We start from the raw sequence: 6,994 nt of genomic DNA, 5'->3' as shown, positions 1-6,994 counted from the left end.
CCTCAGCGTCTCCGAGGCCTGGAGGGGGCGGAGCCAAGAAAAAGATGAATTAGATTGGGCGGAGCGATACTGTCAATCAGAGGGAAACCCCGCCTCCTATCTCCCATTGGCCATTAGTAACCGAACCTGAGTCTAAAGAGGTGCCAGTCACATACAACGAGCTGAGGGCGCCCCCCTGTGGCCCGTACCTGCCCAGAGACGCCCCCACGTGGCTGTCTTCTCTCCAGACACGTCCATATCCTAAACTGAGTTGAGGCACTATCAAGGGGACGCCCATCTGCAACACATCCTGTGACCAGGGTCTTCTGCTCATTTATTTATTTATTCATTCATTCAGCAGGGTATTTCGTCGTCCTTTGAGCATAGACTCTATTACTGCTGCTGCTAGAGCAACAGATTTTTCATTCTCTTGGAGTTAGTTTACTGATGGAGGCTGGCATGAAGTCATCACAACAGAGTATAACAGGTGTGATTATGGAGGAAGGACAGAGTTGCCACAGCACCTGTGAGGGGAATGGTTACGTCTGGCCCTGAGTAAATGACATTTCATCTGAAAGATGAAAAATGAGTAGTGGGTGAAAGATGTGTGTTTGGGGACAGGTTGGGGGTGGCGTGGCTGTTTCAGACACAGGAACACACTTTGCATGAAGTCCCTGTGGCAAGAGAAACTGATATTCACTAAAGGAATCTGAAAGAAGTTCAGAATATCTTGAGTGTAGAGTTAGAGGCTGAGAAGAGCTGAAAGGAGGCTTAGAAGTAGGTGTGGGGGACCAAAAGAGTTGTTTTTAGACTCAAGGCCTTCCTGAGAGCTGGAGCTTGAAGCAGAGGCATTGCCATATCAGATTAGCAGGGCTGCCCTGGAAAGAAGGGGAGGAGGCAAGGGTGGAAATAGGGAGATGGAGAGAGGACTGTGCAGTCATCAGGGAGAAGCAGGTGGTGGCTTGGACTAGGGTGGAGGCTGTGGGGATGGAGAAAAGTGGGCAGGTCTTAGATGCTTTAGGAGGTAGAATTCATGAGATTTGTGACTGAGTGTTTGAGAGAGATGTGGTAGATGGAGAACCCCTGGGTTTCTGGATTGACAATGAACTTCTACCTCCTTTGCTTGACAAACATTTACAAAGTGCAATCAACACTCTGAAATAATAGCTTTTGTTTATTAAGCGGTAGATGTTATTATAACCTCATTTTACAGACAAAGTTGACATGTAGAATGGCTTAGGGACTTGCCCCAAGTCATAGTGCGAATAAGCGACAGAGGTAGGATTTGAATCCAGGACTGTATAGCTTTTAGACTCACTCATTCCACTTCATCAGAGACCTAAAGATCACCGAGGTGCTTGTTAAAAACTCAGAATCCTGAGCTACCCATTCCACCTTGGACCTTGGGACTCATTCTCTGGGATATAGGGCCCAGGAATCTGTATCTTAAATAAGCATTCCGGGTGCTTCTGATGCATGCTGAAGTCTGTGAATATCACCGTGTAGCCTCTCACTGTCCTAGTTAGAGAAACATCCCTCCATGGGCCCTCTGAGTCTTCCCCAGCTACACTAAGATTTCTGGGGGGCAGAAAGTAAAGGATCACATACTAGGTGGCCTCAGAAACAAGATGGTCATACTTAATCCTTTGATCATGAAATACCTTAGTTTCAGTCCTGGATGCTCCATTAGAGCAAATGAAGTCATGGATCTGGTACTTGAAGACATTCTTCTGAGAGAGGTCCATCCTCCCAGCCACAGACATGTGTGGATACATGGGGCTAAGGCAGGGGGTGCCATGAGACAGAGGCCCAGATTCCACCTCAGATCTGTTCTCAAGCCCTAGGAACTTCCCACAACATCATTCAAGGCTCTAGATCACAGAAGGGATCTTGGAGATCATCTCGTACAACTGTTCCATTGTAGAGCTAGAAAGCTTGAGGCTTAGGGATAGGACTGCTTGCCCTAAAGTCCCCCTGCCCTGGGGTGCTGGTTGGCATTGGGAAGGGTAGTGTTTTGGCAGGTGGCCTGAGAGCAATACCTCTCCGCCAAAGGCCTGCTCATTGTAAGGCAGATCTGTGAGGCCGGCACTCCTGTTTGCTCAGCATCTGTGCCAGGCTAGGCCTCGCCCTGGACAAACACAGCCTGCCGAGCGGCAGGCACCAAGCTCCTTTGTTCTTGGGTTGATAGCAGGGCTACTAGGGCCCGTCCTCACCGGATGTTGGCACCATGGTTCCCACGGGAATGCTTCCTGATCAAGAGGCCGATAGACTGAAGGGCACCGAGGTACTGGCTACAACAGCCTGGGGCAGGAAGGTGACCACCTGCCAACAGAACGGATGTGAGAGAGGAGCAGGTGGAGGTGTGGGGACTGAACGCCAAGCCGGTTAAGGAAAGCTGGGACACCTTCATCTCTTTGGGAGCAGGTGGGCAGAAGGTCCAAACCATCTTTCCAGGCTGAGGAGGTACCAAAGAACCCAGGGAGCAGGCTCTGACACTTGATTTGGAATGAAGGGAAAATATCCAGACTGAGGTCAAGGTTCTTCTCACTGAGCCCACCATCCTTTGCCCATTTGAGACTGAAAAAAAGCTTAACATGTAAGCAAGAGTTTGAGCTTTGGGGTCAGAGAGACCTGAGTGCAAATTTTGGCATGGTCATTCACCAGCTGGGGTATTCACGATAAGAAGCTGAACCTTTCTGAGTCCTAGTACCCACAGGAATGAAGGTGGGGGGATGACCATACCTCCTTGTCTATTGTGATGCTCTGGCCCGAGGGCCAGGAGCACAGCAGGTGCCTGTTATATATATGGTCCCTATGACAGTTAATACCCAGTGCCCAGAACCTCTCTGGAAACCCTGTCTGTTTGGGGACAACTAGAGGAATTGATTTGGGGCTTAATGCCCCCTGCACCTGTGACCAACTTCACATTGTCTTTTAAAAAGATAGTAAATATGTGTTCCTGGGCTTGTGGGCTGGAGATTGTTGCAAGAAAGTCAAAACTGGGAGAAGAGAGCTTGGAGGCAATGAAGGATGGCGGGCTTGATTTGATGAGTGCTTTTTGGGCTCCTGTCAAAGACCAGGGTGGAGGCAAGGAGACCAGCAAGGTGACCACAGGCAAGAGTTGATGATGGCCTGGATGGTTGTAGCCCAGTGATCTGAGCAGCAGCATGGGTGCTTATTTATAGGAAGAGAAGTAAAGACTTGAGGAGGAGCAGTTTGGGTGGGGAGGGGCTGGGGGATGAGGACTGAGGGTATCATTTTGGACTGGCTAAGTTTAGGCCTGTCAGACATCCAACTATGCACATGAAGCAGAGAGCTGGCTTCACAGCTCCCACCTCCTCCACTGACCATCTCCCTTGCCATCTATACAGCCTCAACTGTGGTATCTCTCTGTCCCCTGCAGGCTTGATCTCAGGGCTTTTGCTCTTCCTTCTGCCTGGGTGCTCTATTTCTCTGCTTTCTCTCAGAATTAAGATCTCTGCTTAGATGTCACCTCCCTAACCAGTTTGCTTTCTTCCCTCCTCTCCTGCACCATCACTGTCTAGCCCATTGCACTATTTAATTTCCATATACTACTTAGCACTAATTGAGATTATACTGTTTAGTCATTAGCTTAAATGTGTGTTATCTGTCTCCTTTCTAGACTGTAAGCTTCTTGAGAGCAGGGGCTTGCTTTATTTACCACTGAATCCCTGGTATAAGGCCAGTGTGCTGCATGAAGTGGCCCCTCAATAACAATTTATTGACCGAGTCAGTAAGTATGGCCAATATGTGGTGTTCATGCTGCCACTTTTTCTTCCCAAGCCCATGGCAGGCCCTGCTCATTGATTCTGAACTCTTTCTTCAACATGATGCAGACAGCCCTGGTCAACCCATCAGGTTTGGCACAGGAAGTCAAACCTACCTGCCATCCCTGTGGTGAACAAAAGTCCCCTTCTAGCTACCTGTATGACTTTGTGAGAGTCTTTTAAAGCTGAGTCTTGGACTTCAGCTTCCTCATGTGATGTCTCCTCCAAGATGTAGAGGAGTCTTTCCACCCCTCTTTGATGGGCGGGGCCTCCAGGCTGGAACCTGCTGCCATGGGCAGACAAGGCGCTCGGTTCCTGTCTTTCCCCTGAGTCACAACCGCTCCTGAACCTTCCTCTCCCTCTGTTCTCGCCCCCACTGCCATCCGGTTTTCTCACCAGCCCCAGAAGATGAGGCTACAAGGGACCTTTTATACCTGGCCCAACAAAACCTTCCTTTTCAGATGAGGAAACTGAGATCAGAGAAGGACAGTCACTGGAGCCAGAAATCCAACAAAGACTAGCTGTCCACACCCAGCGTTTGGGCAGCAGCCATCCCTTCCCCGGAACCCTGGTGGGGCCTGGGCACTTGCTGTCAGCACCTCCTCTCCATGATAGGGAGCCGGGGGGGGGGGGGGGGGGGCCCGCAGCTTCCTTGTACTCAGGCACATTCCCAAGCCCCAGGAGGCGCGCGGCCTGGCCTCCCTCCAGGCCCTGGCAGTTGGCGGGAGAAGGATGCCCTGTGGATTCCTGGCTCCTTCCCCCTGCTTCCGAGCTGCTTGTTGGAAAGAGGTGAGAAAGGTGCAGGCCTCTTCCTTCACAGTTGCTTTTGGAAATTGCCTCAAGTTGTTTGGACCAGGGCGAGGCTCTAAGCTGTTGCAAAGCCAATTAATACCCTGTTGGCAGTTTCTTGCCTTCATCCTTGTCCGATCCAACCTGGATCATCCCCTCCACTCTCTTGAAGCTATTCCACAGCCTCTCTGACAAGAGCTCCGTTCTGGCTTCCCTTGAGGAAAGGTGGAGGAAGAAATGGATGAGTATTGACTAAATCTCTCTGTGATCTTACGTGGAGGTGCTTTAAATGTCTCCCAGAGAGGGGACGCTTCGGTTGCCTTTGAGCCTGCCTGCACAAAGCCCTTGTTTGCAAACTGTCTTTTCTCGTGGAGCAGCCGTACTTCCTTTTCTAGGAGCTATTTGGGGAAACTCTAATGTTTGAGGGAACAGAGAGCCAGCTCCTGCTCAGGAGGACAGTGAGGACCCAGAGGCATCCAAAAGTGCTAATTAAGGACCAATACCCATAGACATCTGGGGAAAGTTAAAAAAAAAAAATGGAAAAGGCTTGGGCTTTCATGTTTAATGAGGAAGGAGGGAATATCAGGGACTAAGGGAAATTTCTGGGAGACAGATTTTAACTTGATATTGAACATTTCAGCTTTCAGCCCACTTATTGAACAGTTACTGTATGCTGTGGGGCACAGACATAAATGGGCGCCAGCCCACTCTGCCCAGAAGAGGGGTCACAGAAGCCTTCCCGAGGAGGCAGGCACCGAGTTGAGACCAGGCTGAGGCCCGGAGAATAAGAAAGATCAGCAAGGCCTCTTGGCCCTAGAAACACAATGGAAGCACCTGGCGAGCTTTTTGTTTTTTGTTTTCTGTTTTTTTTTTTTAAATTTTTTTTTCAACGTTTTTTTTTTAAATTTATTTTTGGGACAGAGAGAGACAAAGCATGAACGGGGCAGGGGCAGAGAGAGAGGGAGACACAGAATCGGAAACAGGCTCCAGGCTCCGAGCCATCAGCCCAGAGCCTGACGCGGGGCTCAAACTCACGGACCGCGAGATCGTGACCTGGCTGAAGTCGGACGCTTAACCGACTGCGCCACCCAGGCGCCCCTGTTTTCTGTTTTTAAAGAAGGATGCCTACCCCCAGAAAGACTGGTTTGGGGCAGGACCTGAGCACTGATATCTCTGAAAAGCTCCCCAGGTGGGTCTAATGTTGGGGGCAGGTGGGGAAATCATGAAGTATGTGCTGGGGGACAGTCCAGGAGTCACTGGTGACACTGTCAGCAGTAACCACATTGCCGTGTTAGGGAGTCTGGAGCTCAGGTGAGGGAGATGGGAAGCCCCTGGTGGGTTTTAAGGTTCAAGCAGGGGGTTAAGCCAGTCCCATTTGCTTTTTAAAATTATGCCTTTTAGTCTAGCTTTCTCCCACTCCCCTCCCTTACACTCACCTGATGTAGAAGTCCCTACAGAGGCCCACTCCGGACCACCAGAGTCAATGAGGCCTCTGTCTGGGGCTCTCCTTTCTCCTGCCAGGCCCGGCCACGGTGCCCGGGCAGTGTGGGTCCTTTGTACCTGCCTCAGGTGGGGAAGGGTCATCAGGATGCCCAGCCCCTTTTCGTTGCTTGTCTTCTCTCCCCAGCACCTGCCCAGGTAGTGGCTCTGGCCAATTCATCCTGGGCTTCTTTCCCAGCCCAGCCAGAAATGGTGCCACATCCACCTTAGGGTTCCAGCAGGTACTATCCAGGCGAGGCATCTTCTCCTCTCTGTTTTCCAAAGCTACCACTCTTGGGTCAGACCTAACGGCCTTTTCCCTCTCAGAAAGCTTTTTTTTTTTTTTTTTTTTTTTCAGGCCTTTCCAGGTCTCTGCTGCTGCTCCCAGAACCCTCCATGTGATGCCCCTCCTACTTCCCTCCAGAAGGAGAACACCGTGAGAGAAAGCAGGGCTTCAGAGTCCATGGCACTTGGCTTAGAAATCTGACACCACCTCTCAGACTGGGGGCGCCTGGGTGGCTCAGTCGGTTAAGCGTCAGACTTCAGCTCAGGTCATGATCTCGCGATCCATGAGTTCGAGCCCCGCATTGGGGTCTGTGCTGACAGCTCAGAGCCTGGAGCCTGTTTCAGATTCTGTGTCTCCCTCTCTCCCTGACCCTCCCCCGTTCATGCTCTGTCTCTCTCTGTCTCAAAAATAAATAAACGTTAAAAAAAAAATTTTTTTAAAGAAATCTGACACCACCTCTCTTGAGCCTTGTGACCTCGGGCAAGTCACTTCAACTCTTTGATTCTGTTTTTTCACTTGTAAAACTACACAATCTCATGGGACAGTTCTGAGCATTAAATGAGAGAAGTATGTAAAGGCTTGAATGGAGTACCTAGTACCTAGCAGGTCTTCAATAAATGCTAGTACCACTCACTATCATCATCATCATCATCATCATCATCATTGTTGCTAG

General features: G+C 50.2%; 1 long non-coding RNA gene across 1 annotated transcript; it reads left to right on the top strand.

Moving 5' to 3' along the window:
* The first annotated feature begins 2,244 nt into the window (after positions 1-2,244).
* On the top strand, positions 2,245-6,738 carry LOC131511386 (uncharacterized). The gene is made up of 2 exons (XR_009261497.1): positions 2,245-2,403; positions 6,394-6,738. It is a non-coding gene; the product is annotated as an uncharacterized LOC131511386 (long non-coding RNA).
* Positions 6,739-6,994: the final 256 nt, after the last annotated feature.

This window comes from Neofelis nebulosa, chromosome 5 (genome assembly GCF_028018385.1).
Source record: "Neofelis nebulosa isolate mNeoNeb1 chromosome 5, mNeoNeb1.pri, whole genome shotgun sequence".
Lineage (NCBI taxonomy): Eukaryota > Metazoa > Chordata > Mammalia > Carnivora > Felidae > Neofelis > Neofelis nebulosa.
Note: the sequence above shows the minus strand (reverse complement) of the source record. Positions and strands in the feature narration are given on the sequence as shown.